At 35.8% G+C, this 14,225-nt stretch overlaps 1 long non-coding RNA gene across 1 annotated transcript; it reads right to left on the minus strand.

The window, feature by feature from the left end:
• Positions 1-12,749: 12,749 nt before the first annotated feature.
• Positions 12,750-13,206, minus strand: LOC131359120 (uncharacterized). The gene is made up of 3 exons (XR_009205743.1): positions 13,152-13,206; positions 12,941-13,021; positions 12,750-12,852 (listed from the first exon to the last, which is right to left on the minus strand). It is a non-coding gene; the product is annotated as an uncharacterized LOC131359120 (long non-coding RNA).
• Between the last annotated feature and the right edge of the window lie 1,019 nt (positions 13,207-14,225).

Raw genomic sequence — 14,225 nt, forward strand, 5'->3', positions numbered from 1 at the left:
GCGCTCTACCAAATAAGCTAAACTGCAGCTTGTAATGTTATTGACATCAGTGGTACTAATATTTTACAATATTTTACACGGGTCTCCAGCATGGGAGGTGGGCGCGTTAACAAAGTGCCACAAGCGATGAACGTTACAAATATAAAAGCTATATAAAAGCTTCTGAAATAATATATAAATACAACTCCGAGCGGGTCTCGAACCCAGGTCTCCAGCATGTGAGGCGGAAATAATTATGGTACAGATAAAGGTACATCTCATCTTATCGTCTAATCTAAGTGTTTTTACATAAAGCATTATTTAGGGAAAATACCTTAAAAAATTTCTATTTCTTCTTTTATTAATAATAAAGTTACGGCTTCATTTAAGGATGTTCAACTATAATGAAGTAACTTGTGCATTTGTCAATACTATTCCATGTAAACAAATCCACTAAAATGTGTAAGATGGTGTCATCTCAGATTTTTGATCCTTTACAATTAGAATTTCAGACTTTAATCCTGACAGGTTGGGTCTTGAAGGATTTTTGAAGGCTATCTGTATTTTATTGTCATTTTCATTTCACATTGTAGTGAATGATTAAAAGTTTCTGACACTCTTTAAAAAGGATTTGTATTTTAGTGAGAAATGAATTTCATGTGTCTGTGCTAAAAAGATGCATAGAAATGATTTTGATGCATAGAAATGATCGGAAGGAGGCTGTAATAGATGCAATTCAAATATTTTATTAAAGATTACTAATTAAGCACTATAATAAAAGATGCAACTATTTACAGATTTTGAACTATTTACAGATTTTGAACTATTTACAGATGAAGATCTACATAGAGGGATGAGGGAGGAGGGCTTATGGGGGGCTTAATAGGAGGATGAAAATAGGACAGTTAATAATGTTAGTAACGATATAAAATATTTGAAAATGTGAGAATTTAATTACAAAATAAATTTATACTTACCTGTGGAGAGCTTGAGCAATGTAGGGACAAAATATGAAATGTAAAAAAGTATTAAAAGGGAATTAACTAGTGAAAAAAATTGTTTGTGTGTGTGTGTATGGTGGGAAATGGGGAGGTGTGGGGGTAAGGGAAGGACATTGCTCAGAGTCTCTCCAAAGTCTTCATCATCTTCTCTATGTGCTGCTGGAGGAGATCCGTAACTGTGGCTGAGCGTAGAATACATCAATAAGGCCTGTAAGCTGACCCTATCAACAAATTACACACACACACACAAATCCAGTATTATGTCACTGTCTTACAGATACAATGGTGAGAATTTGTGTATCGTGGCGTCAGAAGATATTCAACACTTACAATAAGCTCTGTGAAGTAGTTCTCTGCTTCAGGCTCCTCCTCATCTGCATCCCACATGTTGATGAACTCCAGCAGGTGGTCCAAGTATCCTCCCATTAACTTTAGGAAAGAAAGAAGACAAGCTCTGTTAATGCCAGGCTTAAAATATGAGAAAAGAAAATGCAATAAAATAGATTGTGTTGTCAAACTACGAATCTAGCATTCTTTTTAATGCACTGATAAGACTCTTACCAGCTCAGGTGTTAAGTCGTTGGTTAAAAATCTGTATAAAACCCAGCAGAGCTGAGTTTCAGGGCCCCTTATCCTCCTGATGAAGGATAGAATAGTGTTCACTGACTAGAAATACAAAAAAAGAAAAACAAAATGAGAACTTGTAAAGAAGGAGATGTGTGTGTTTGTGTGTGATGTGTGTGTGTTTGTGTGTGGTGTGTGTGTGTGATGTGTGTGTGTGATGTGTGTGTGTTTGTGTGTGATGTGTATGTTTGTGTGATGTGTGTGATGTGTGTGTTTGTGTGTGATGTGTGTGTTTGTGTGTGATGTGTGTGTTTGTGTTTCATAATAACACATCAAACATTCTGTCACTTTCCTTACAGTAAAAACAGCTTGAGTAAAGGTTTGTTTACCAGAAAGGTATTGGATGGATCATGTGCATAAGGCAGCAGCTGAAGATTTCTCTCAACATCCTTAACACACAAACACAATTAGTCACTGCAATTAACACAATTTTGCAATGCCACAATAAATAATCCCTTACCTGAATGCCAGTGAAACCATCCTCAGTGTGGGCAAAATAAGAGAATTCCTGCAAATAACGGGAAGATGAAACTCAAGATATATTTTATTAAAATGCTCTTCTAAAAATCATTAATATCAAATCTCTTCATCAGAGTAATGAATACTGTGATTACATGTGAGAGGGAGGAGTCTGCAATGTGGGAGGGAACACTTCGGCAGACGCTGTACAGCTCACCAGTCCTGAGAAACTGTGAAGAATAAAGCATGAAGATCATAAGGGCTTTTTATCATAGCAGTTTCATACTAACACACTGAACATTCTGCTGCTTGGAAAATTCAGAGATTGCTTTTAGTAAGTAAATGAAAGGTTTGGTTACCAGAACAGCAGCTGTAGGTACATGGCGGCGTATGGTGGGATGCAGCAGAGAGATCGGCTCAACAACCATGACAGAAGGAGCCCTTGGTGTTTCTCTTGGGGTTTAACAGGAGCTGTAATAAATTAGTTTTATATGTATGTGATTCATAATTATAACTTCAATTACAACTAATATTTTCTATCGTACATATAAACCAATAGTCAAGTTTATGAGTTGTATTGTGATGAGATTTCAAAATGGGTAGACATGTTTTCAAGTGCACTAGCTAACCATTAAATATATGCTATAATTTATAGCCAAGCATTAATTTAAAATACTTTTTTAACCATCCACTCATTTTTATTTTTGCTCTAATGAATAAATTATTTATCTTAATGATGCTACCAAGTTAATTATCCAGGCTTACTAACAGTGTAGTTAAACCTGTGTTTTCCACACCCGGAAATGAGGATTTTTCTATTTAAAAACACATTTTATGTACTAATCTTAAATGAACACATGTCTGAACAACAGAGAGAAAGGGAGAAGTAAAAAACTTTCTTTTTAATGCAGAAAAGTTAATAATATTGTGAGTTTGTTAGCTAGTTCACTCGTGAATAAACAGACAAATATCAGCATTAGTATTCAGCTTGTGTAAATTCACTGTACATGTGACTGATTAAAGTCTCAAAAACCTCCTGTCCCTGTCCATCATCCAAAATCTATCTAAATATTATACTGTATAATTATTTACACCTTCACCCGACTTCAGCAAGCTTTATACTCAATATGATATTGTGTACATGAAATGATTAGCGAAATGCGCTAGCTAGCTAACATACATCTGTAATCAAGTCCTTTAGGGCGCTAACTGGATAATCACTAGTCTAATCATGATTTAGTGTAAAACCAGTACTCAGGGTTGTTAAGTGACCTTCTGATGGGGGAAATATTTCACTGTGGAAATGAAATAAATTCTTAAACCAAGCTTAATGATTTTATTGTGTGATTTAAACCAGTAGCCAAGTTCGCTAGCACGATAACTAGCATGAGGCTAATTCGCGGCAACAGATGAGGTCGCTTGTGAGCTACATAACATTAGACTGTAACTGTAACTTCAACTGGATTTATTGTAAAATCAGTGAGACATTAAAGTCACGTGGTAGGATAAAGCTCTTCCTACCTTGAGGAGATCTTTTTCCCCGGAGGCTGCGGGAAATGAAGTAACTCACACCGGAGGAGAGAGTGACCAGACCCGCAGCACAGGCGATCTCACCCAGGGTCAAGCTCTTCAGGTCTTGCAGCATTACGCGGAAATCCATCGCAGAGTCAGAAGTCCTTCGTCGGGAGTCGCTGTTCGTGGTGTTGATGAAGTCCTTCGTCGGGAGTCGCTGTTCGTGGTGTTGATGAAGTCCTTCGTCGGGAGTCGCTGTTCGTGGTGTTGATGTAGTTGTTCCGATGTTCAGTTGTGCGCTGTTCAGATGAAGAGATGAGTTTTTGTAGAGCAGATGTTTGTCTGTATCCAAGGAGCAAATGCCGAGTTATGATTTTAAACTGCTCGATGTGACGCGTTATCACCATGGATACAGTTTAAACACAAACTATTCAAAGAAGCGAATACGCATGCGCACGTGACGTCTAAAATGCACAGATTCACGCGGCTCGAGACCCAACGTGGGAATACCTGAGATGCGGATTGGGGTCACGCAGATGATGATGATGATGATGATGATGATAATTATTATCATTATTATTATTATTATTATTATTATTATTATTATTATTATGTTTGTTATCGTTATTAATTATAATTATAATAAAGTAATTACTATTATTGTATTGTTCTTATTGTTAACACATACACTTTATTATAGACCGTTGTTGCTCTAACTGTGTGAAGAGCTTTGTAAATATGAACACAGTACTCATAAATGCATGTCACTAACTGTCAGAGAAATTGTAAAACAAATCCAACAATCCCTTTGCGCCATCTGCTGGAGAATCGATGAAATGACATCAAGTAATCTGGGGCAATTTTTGTAAACGTTTTCTGTTATCAAGCAAATTTCTTGTCTATGCTTTCTTTTTACCACTGTATTTTGTAATAAAGTTATAACAATAATAATAATTCATTATAATTCTATTCATTCATACAATTTCAGTAATTTATCTTCTTCAGTTTATAATAATAATAATAATAATAATAATAATAATGATGATGATAATAAATTGTAATCTGATTATAAAATAGAGAAAATATCAAGATAAAGTATCTTGTGTAAAAATTAATCTTGTTATTGCACAATTCTCATATGATATAGTAGAAATCCCCAAATGTATTGTCCAGTTTGTGGAAGGGGCTACTGGGAGCAGTGCTGGTTGTACAGTCTCACAGCAGCAGGGAGGAAAGACCTACAGTACCGCTCTCTCAAACACTTGGGGTGAAGTAGCCTACCACTACAGGAGCTGCCCAGGGTCATCAGAGTCTTCCAGAACCTGACCATCATCCTCCTTTCTCCCTCCACCTGCACTGGGTCGAGACTGCATCCTATGAAAGAGCTATCTTTATAATTTTATCCAGTCTCTTCCTGTCTGCAGCAGAATTGCCACTGCCCCAGCTGAAAAAGAAACATAAAAATGACAGATACTACCACAGAGTCAAAAAAGATCTTGAGGACTGCCCACTGCACTACAAAGGAACTGAGTCTTCTCAGCAGGTACCATCTGCTCTGACCTTTGTTGTAAAGTGCAGTGGAATTGTCTGTCCAGTCCAGTTTATAGTTGAGATGAACACCCAGGTACTTACCATTGAAACCAGAAGTTTACATACACTGTGTCAGAGCCTCTAAAATCTCCAAATTCACAAGTCTTACTCAGTGTGTGCAGTTCCACAAGGTACTGGTCAAAACTAACTCCTTGTGTCTGGTCAGCAGAGAAGAACTTGTATCTCTCAAAAGTGACATTCTTACTTGGCAAGAAGATTATGGAACATGTGCCACACACAAGACCTGAAATAATTGTTTGGTCTGAAAACTACACACCTGGCAACACACAAACATCATCTGACATTCACTGAATTTAACTAGATGGCTGTTCCTGAGAAAATTCAGCAACTTATTATTTCAATCAATTTATGCACTAGGCTTTCTCACAACAAATCAATCTCACTGTTGGATATATAATCTAATGATTGTCAGGTAGTTCTAGGTTTCCCCTTGTTTTATATAAACTGTATCCGATACTGCCATCCTGTGGTGAGATTGAGAATTGACCTAATACAGGAGACTTACTAACAGGTACCACAGAGTATAGAAGTAAAGCATTAAGTCTCTTTATATACTTTCACAAGAAGACCAGCCTGTAACCACTTAATGAAATAAAATAATAAATGAATTAAATGACATGAATGAAATTTGTTTTTATACTTGTACTTCTTGTATATAATAAATAGCTTTTCTTTTCTTTTCTTTTTTAAACACTTTTCAGTTTCAAACATCTGAATCAGTGTTTATAAGTTAGGTCTGGTGATTAAGTTCAGCTGGAGGATGTGGAAAGAAAACAAGGCCTGTCCCTACACTTTCCTTCACTTAAAGCACTCTGAAATTTCCTTCAGGATGAATGTAAAAGTTTACAGAATTGCCATATTTGGCTGAGGGTCTGTGTGCTCAGCTGTTTAAAGAGGCAGAAGGCCATCATACAGAGGTGGCAGCAGGAATAACACAGACTACTGACTTAACACCTTACTACACACTGTGTCACTTTAAATTTCATTCATCTCAGGTTACTTTTACAAGCATTACTGCACTTTAAAGCTTTGAACCCATGTGTGTACTTACCCCCACTGTTACCCATAGCCCCTCCCTGCATGCTTCTTATTCCTGTTGCACTTTATATATGTCTCATCAGCCCTGTGAATGTCATACATGTGTCTTAGACATTGAGTCCAAGAGAATTATTATTTCATCTCATCACACTGTATGTGGCTGTGATTATCTTGAAATACCGCATAGTTAAAGCTCTGTGAAGAGATTCTGGCACTTAGGTTTAAAACACTTAAATCCTCATTATTCCCATCCTACAGTTCTGTTATTTATTTTAAAGTAAATTGTTCTTCATAAGTATACCAGTAATTGTTAAGAAGTTTCTGTCAGTTCACATTTCACAATACAAATCAAATCCAGCTCCAAGAACAGATTCAGGGTCTAAGGTGATCTGTTATAAAGACGGTATAAGCTTTCATATAAGCATTTCTTTAATGTTAACTAATGCAGTAAATAAAGTAAGTTAACAGAGCCTTAATGTAAAGTGTTATCACAGTATGTTTATATGGTTTATTACTCACATAAATAATTGTAATGTGATAAATGTATTGATTATGTCCACTGAAAAAAAATCAGCTGAATCAGAATAAACCTAAGCTTTTAAACTTTATTTGTAGAAAACATTGTTTTCCTTCTAGGATTAAGCTCTTATTAATCCTCAATATTCTTAAATGGAGGCTTGTGCTCTAGTCATCTCTTAATTTTGGACGAACAAAATTTGCATTAGTCCACCCTCACAGGGTTTTTTTTTCACAGGCTGAAAGGCTGAATTTGTCAAATGTCAGATTCATTCAATCACCAAAAAGACTTGAAGAAACCAACTCGGATAAAACACCAAATCTATGCATGGAGTTCAAAATTCTGTGACCACATTAATAATCTGGGATTTTTCTTCAACTGCATTTTTTCCTCTTTAAAATATAGAAAATAAACAATAGTTAATTTAAGATTCTGTACTCTTTCTAGGTGTCTATTTAAAGGTGAGATTTTCCTCATGTCTGATCTTTTTTACTGAAGCATGTGTTCAAGTGACACTGATGCATTTGATCTAAAATGGCTTGTAAGGTTTTGCATAAACTTGTGGTGTCCATGCAGCTCAAATGCACAAACTCATTTAAAGCAAAAACGGCAACTTGCTAAATGCTAGAAACTCAGAAAGGCATCTTGCATAAATTTCAAAGATTTTACTTCAGGTTGTCAAATAATATAATCTGTAAAACAAATGAATGTATTAAATTAGAAAAAAATGCAAAAAAGAAGCATTTTTCCTAGTGGTCTCAGACATTTGGACCCCACTATATATTTTATTATGGCCTTAGCAAGGCTATAAAGTGTCCACCTTTTATATATTTCTTTTCTGTTTTGTATATTCCTTATTTTGAGGGCTAGTGTATTAATTTAAGTGTGTTCATTTATGACAGAAATGGCCTCAATGTGTCTTAAAATGTCCTTGTTTTGTCTGTGCAGGCAACATTTATAACTGATTCCAGGTGTTTTGAGGAAATGCATCTCAAGCTCTGACATACTGCTGTGGCTGAAATTGATTTTTAAGACACTAATGTACATGGAAGTTGCTGGACAAAGCTCAGTCTGATGGTGTGGTTTTAGATCATTTGTGGCATATCTTGCTTCTTGTCATAGATAAATGTGAACTGTCTGAAAATGGAAAAATCGTGTTGGCAGTAGGACTAAAAGGCAACTGTAAGCAAACATTTTGATCAGTGGAGTTGAAATAAAGCTTATCTAACAGTTAGAACAGCTGTCCTTTGTTGTAATTATTTTATTGTTCATATTCTTATTATTAACATGAGTTAATCATAATGGACTTTTTACTGGACAATGGCAGCACACAGAGCGCTTACTCTAAATAAATTATGTTTATTATTATTTTTGTGTGATATGGTGATGGAGTTCTAACTGAAACACTACAAACTAAAATATATCATCCTATCATCACATACTCTCCCATCCAGCATGTCTAGACAAACATGCGTACACATGCACACGTGCACACAATCTTGGTATTTCCAATGACCTTCGTATTGGTGTAGATATTTAATGGAACATGCCATTTCAGAGGCTTGTACCAATCACTGTAGTTACATAAAGCCCAGTATTTACAATATGAATAGGTAAAGATCATCTTCTGTTGTGACCTAAACCTTTATAAACTACTGTGTTGAGACAGTGTGTAGAATTCATGCACTTGTCAGCTGTAAGAGTGTTTTATATTCTGACTCACATGTCAACAGAAACAGAAGCTGAATAGATTCTGTATGAAGCCTTAAAAAATAATCAGACATGATCTTCCATGAGTGCATTCTCTGGACATCAAATAAACCCAGACACACCTCATATTTCTGCCCTTTAGATCTGGCAAAACGGTATAGAATAAGTTATTTATAGTTATAGTTAGTGCTGGTTTATATTGGTTTATACTGGTTAGTGCTGGTTTATACTGGTTTATACCAGTTAGTGCTGGTTAGTGCTGGTTTATACTGGTTTATACCAGTTAGTGCTGGTTTATACTGGTTTATACCAGTTAGTGCTGGTTTATACTGTCTTATACCGGTTTATACTGGTTAGTGCTTATTTATACCTGTTTATACCAGTTAGTGCTTTGTGGTTTAGGTATTAGAAAAAAATTATGGCTGCTTTCTAGACGTCCTAAACAAGTATGTAATTTTCTGCAAACCTGTCCCTGGGTCATAAGCCCAAGAAAAAAACATGATTTTGAACAGTGACCAAAATTAATGAGAGGCTAATCAACCCACTATAAAATAACTTGTACTGATAGGTGCTGTAAAATATACTCCACTTGTTTGCAGCTGGTGTTTTATTATGTAGTAATAGTTGCAGTGGTCTGGGAAAATACTGGACTAAAACAGATGGATTTCAAGAGGAAATAATTTATCTGGGTCTGGGATCTTCCAGTGCACAAGTACCTTTATTTGTCTTTATTTATCATATTTTTTATTCACTGCCCTTGAGCATGAAGTTATTTAATTTCTGACCTAAAATGTCAGCAAAATACAACAGGTTTAAGAAATGTATGCCAAATACAGATTTGAAGAATTCAGACTGAACAAAAGTGAAGCAAACAGATTTCTTCAGCAGGGGGTATCTGTCTCGTAAGCTGTTTAGTGAAGAGTAATTCTGCAGTATGATTAATGCTGTCACACCTGACTAATGGTGTCTGAACTCAAGCGACCCTACACTTGAATAAATGAGGGACGCTGTGTCCACCTGTGTCCAGGGGTGATGTTTCACACCGAGGGTCTGAATTCATCTATCTAATAATCCCACTCCTAATCAAACCCAGCCTTAGATATGATTTAAATTATGGTAGAATAACTATGTTACTCACATGGGAAATGTCTCAATCAATAATGCTTTACCTTATGGTCCCCTTAAATGATATTATTTAACATTAGTTTACATAAACAAACCATGTATGTCACTATTAATATACACCATAAGCAATGCTAACAAAGACTAGTATTAGTTTGTGTGTTTTCTTTTAATGCACATTGTTAGCAAAATTCAGAACTGAGGTGGAGACCAAAGTTCAGTCATTTATCAACATTAAGCAACATGCTGTATTTAATATACCCTAATTTATGAGGACTTGTTTTAGTCGTTGAATAAAACATTAGTCACTGAAGGTGTATTTCATTAACATTTCAATAAATGTCAGTTAAATCATGTGTTAATGTACTTTGTTAAAAAATCAAGTGCAGTTTAATTATGCTGAAGCTCATGCTTTATTAATGTTAACTAATATTAAAAATCTAACCAACCTTGATTTTTGTGAACAGGATTTTTATTTATTTATTTATTTTGGAAAACACCTTAAAGGCTACTGATATTATAAACTATTTCTTCTTAAAGAGTAACCTTGAGAGTTCAGAGTAACTGCATTATAAATGATGTGCTACAGTGGTGTGATTTGGTGTAAACTGTAAATCCACATTTTTAGTCCTCTACAATTTAGATTTTCAGATTTTTATCTAAAGATTTCAGACTTTTTATACACAACTGTGCTCTGGATGCTTAAATGTAAATGTGCAATTCCCAAAATGTTACAGATTTTTCTACATTTTGGAAACAAACTTTCCAAGACTACAAATATCTGAATTTTGTTTGATGTTATTTGTCATTTTTCACATTTTAGTAAACCTTAAAGTTTCTGAAGTTCTTTAAAAAGGATTTGTATATAAGTGAAAAGTTCATTTAGTGTTGTGTTGCTTTTTAAAGGAAAATTATACAGACATACTGATGACTAAAAATAATCAGAATGAGACGGTAATAGGAGCAAATGAAAACATTTATTAAAGTAAACTATATAAACATTATACAACTATAAGTTTATTTACAACAATATTATTTGCAGCTACTATTTATACTAATTACTATTTACTGTTATCTAAAAAGACAGGGGTAGAGGGATAGATTGATAAGGGACACTCTATGAGGGATGAGGGATATTAAAACTACTCCTTGGGTGCTGGGTTTACTGTACAGACCTGTAGAGAAGAAAAGAAAATACTTTAATATTAAGTTAATCAAAAATAAGAATAAAATTAATTTCTACTTACGTGTGGGGAGCTTGAACAATGTATAGAAAAGAAGTGAGGGAAAAGAAATGGAACAGAGGAAGAAAAGAGGAATTGGGTAGAAGGAAGGACATTGCTCAGAGCTTCCACAAAATGTCCATCATCTTCTGGACACATTGTCTGAGGAAAGGTCTCAGTTTGCTGGATAAGGCTGCTGTGTCTTGGTAGAACTCCGGGGGCTGAGTAAACAGCATTTCAGCAAGATCTGTAAGCTGGTCCTATAGACAAATTACATCATCACTATCATAATCCAACACAGTGTCACTGAGTTTAGGATACAATACTGAGAATCACAGCATCAGAAGATATTAGACACTTACAATAAGCACTTTAAAGTAGGTCCTTGCTGCAGGCTTCCACATGTCTACCTCCCACATGCTGATGAGTGCAAACATGCGCTCCAAGAATCCTCCCTTAAGCTTTAGGAAAGAAAGACAACAAGCTCCATTAATACCATGTCATATCAGGGTTAACAATATGGAAAAATAAAATGAGATGAAATAAACCAGGTTCTGAAACTACATTCAAGCATGGCTTTTAAATCTCCTGATAAGACTCTTACTGTCTCAGGTATTGAGCTGTTTGTGAAGTAGCCGAATAGAAGCAGCTCGAAAAAGATGTCCACGAAGTTGTAGTGGTGGACCTGCACAGAAAAGAAAAGTTCCAAAAAGAAATTAGCTTTACATAATGGAGTCCTGTTTTCAATCACATCAAAATCTTTTAGATTTAAACATTAGTCATGTTACACAAGCATTTATAAGCTTACATAGCACCCGGAGAGCTCTGCTCCAATCGAGTCCTGATAAGAAGGAGTCTTCAGGAAATGAATCAGAGCCTCGTAGGCCAGCTGTACACGACCTGCATCCTGTTAAAACAAACAAACAAAATAATCACTTTGGCTATAGTTTTCAACGTGGAAACTCATTTTAAATCCTAAAATGAAGCAGTATGTAAGCCTCAGCATGTCCAGTACTTTACTAAAGATACACAGATGATGTATTACATGGACCAAATGTCCAACTACTTCATATCCCAGAGCCCTAGGATTATCCTAAGGGTGTGATTGTTATAAAATTAGCTTTTGATGCTTGTTATTTTAATTATTATTCCTTAATTACTCATTACCACATTTATTTAACAACTGCATCATTTTCAAGCCCAGTAACTGAAAGTATGTTGCACAAGGAAACAGTCTATCATCATTCTGAAGTCACCTGGTTGTTAACTGCTGACAGACGCATCACAATCTTCTTCCCCATAATGAACAAGAAGTTCTCTCAGGACCCCTTATCATCCCGAGGAAGTATCCCATAACGTCCACTGCCTAGAAATAGAGAAACCAAACTAAACATTAGAACTTGTAAAGAAGGATGTGTGTGCTTGTATCTCAGCTGTAGCACTGTAGAATACCCCAGACAGGAAGGTAAAGGTGCGTGCAGAGAGGAACTGGATATTTTGCCAGGCGCTGATCAGCTCACCAGCATCGAGCGTCTGTGAAATGAAGAGCATGATGAACATAACTGCTTCCTATCACAGCGATTTTATAATAACACAAGTAACATTCTCTCGCTTTCTTTACAATCAAAACAACCCTGTGAAATCCAGTGATCAGCTTTAGTAAATAAATGAAAGGTTTGGTTACCAGAAGGATGGGTGAAGATTCCTGGTCATGTTCTTTTGGCAGCAGCTGAAGGTTTGGCTCAACGACCTTAAAACACACAAACACAATTAGTAACTGCCCCTTACCTGAACCCCTTACCTGAATGCCAGGGAAACTGTCCTCACAGTTGTTATGGTAAGGGAATCCCTGCAAACGACAATTAGATGAAACTCAAGATCTACAACCGCATTTCATTTAAGTTCTCTTTTAATAATTGTTAAAGTGGAACCTCTTCATGAGAGTAAGAAATACTGTGATTACCTCGAGCGTCCAGCAGTGTGCAGTTTCATGCCAGCAGAGACGACTCTCTGGACTCCTTATAAACCTGAGGATGTCTCTCCTAAGGTCCACTTGCTAGAAATAAAGAAACAAAACTAAACATTAGAACTTGTAAAGAAGGATGTGTGTGTGTTTGTATCTCAGCTACAGCACTGTACAATACCCCAGACTGGGAGATGGAGGAGTCTGCAGTGTTGTAGTCAACATTACAGCAGGTGCTGTTCAGCTCACCAGCACTGAGGGGCTGTGAAAAGTAGAACATGAAGATCATTAGTGCTTTTTATCATAGCAGTTTCACACTAACACTTTCAAACATTCTGTCACTTGTAAAACTGAGCGATCAGATTTAGTAAATAAATGACAGGTTTGGTTACCAGAACAACAGCTGAAGATGTGGAGTGAGTTTCTGTGGGCAGCAGCGGCAGGATTGGTAGGAGCGGCAGAATTATTTATTACTCTCAACAACCTTAACGCACACACACACACACACACCCTTAGACAAAAGCAGCCTACACGTTTCAAATGTAGTTGAAATATTTTACTGACACCTACCTGGAGGACTGAGGGAGTATCTGATGATTCTCCCTGCAAATCCACAGGTTCTGCAATAAATGAGTTTCATGTAAGTTCAATTACAACTAATATTTTCTGTTAAATCTACAACATTAAAATGGCATTAAAACTTAAAAATAAGTTTATTAATTAGTAGATAGGTAGAGAGAAAGAGAGAGAGAGAGAGAGAGAGAGACCTTGTAAGTTTTCCTCTCCTTTCTTTCTAATGCTTAAACGTTAATAAACCTGTGAGTTAGTTAGCTAGTTAATTTGTGAAGAAACAGACTAATTGTAGCATTAGTAGCTTGAAGCTGGGGAACAATAGTCTGTTTCGGGTGGGGAAGAAAGGAAAAAAATGGGGAAGAAGGGGAAAGAGAGAAAAAGAGAAAAAAAGAGAAGAAAAGAATGAGGAAGAAAACAAAAGAGAGACAGAATGCCACGTGTGATTTATATACGCCTGTTTTGTAAATTTTTATTTAAAAATGTGCTTTTTTACAAACAAATCAGTAAAAATTCAAGTCCCCCTCCCATCCACAGCGACCCGGCTCGAATCCCACCTCAGACAAGGATTAAATATTGCATTCTGTTTTGAAATGGCAACTGTTGTAGTGTGTAGTTAGTTGACTTCGATTATTTAATTATCTGCAAAATATGGCTTCTCAGTACGACCTACTGTTAGAAATATTGTCTTTTTTTTTTCAAAGATAAGAATAATACAGCCCAAGACACACACCATAACAATATACATAAGTGATAAATTATTATAAAATACTAACAAAGTATAGAAATCTATAAACGAAAAACTATCAATAGTTATATTATTAAATATAGATTTAATAATATAAATTTAAAAAAAAGTTAAGGATATTCGGCTTTCGGGTGAAATTTCAGGATGC

The sequence above is a fragment of the Hemibagrus wyckioides genome, linkage group LG09, assembly GCF_019097595.1.
Source record: "Hemibagrus wyckioides isolate EC202008001 linkage group LG09, SWU_Hwy_1.0, whole genome shotgun sequence".
NCBI lineage: Eukaryota > Metazoa > Chordata > Actinopteri > Siluriformes > Bagridae > Hemibagrus > Hemibagrus wyckioides.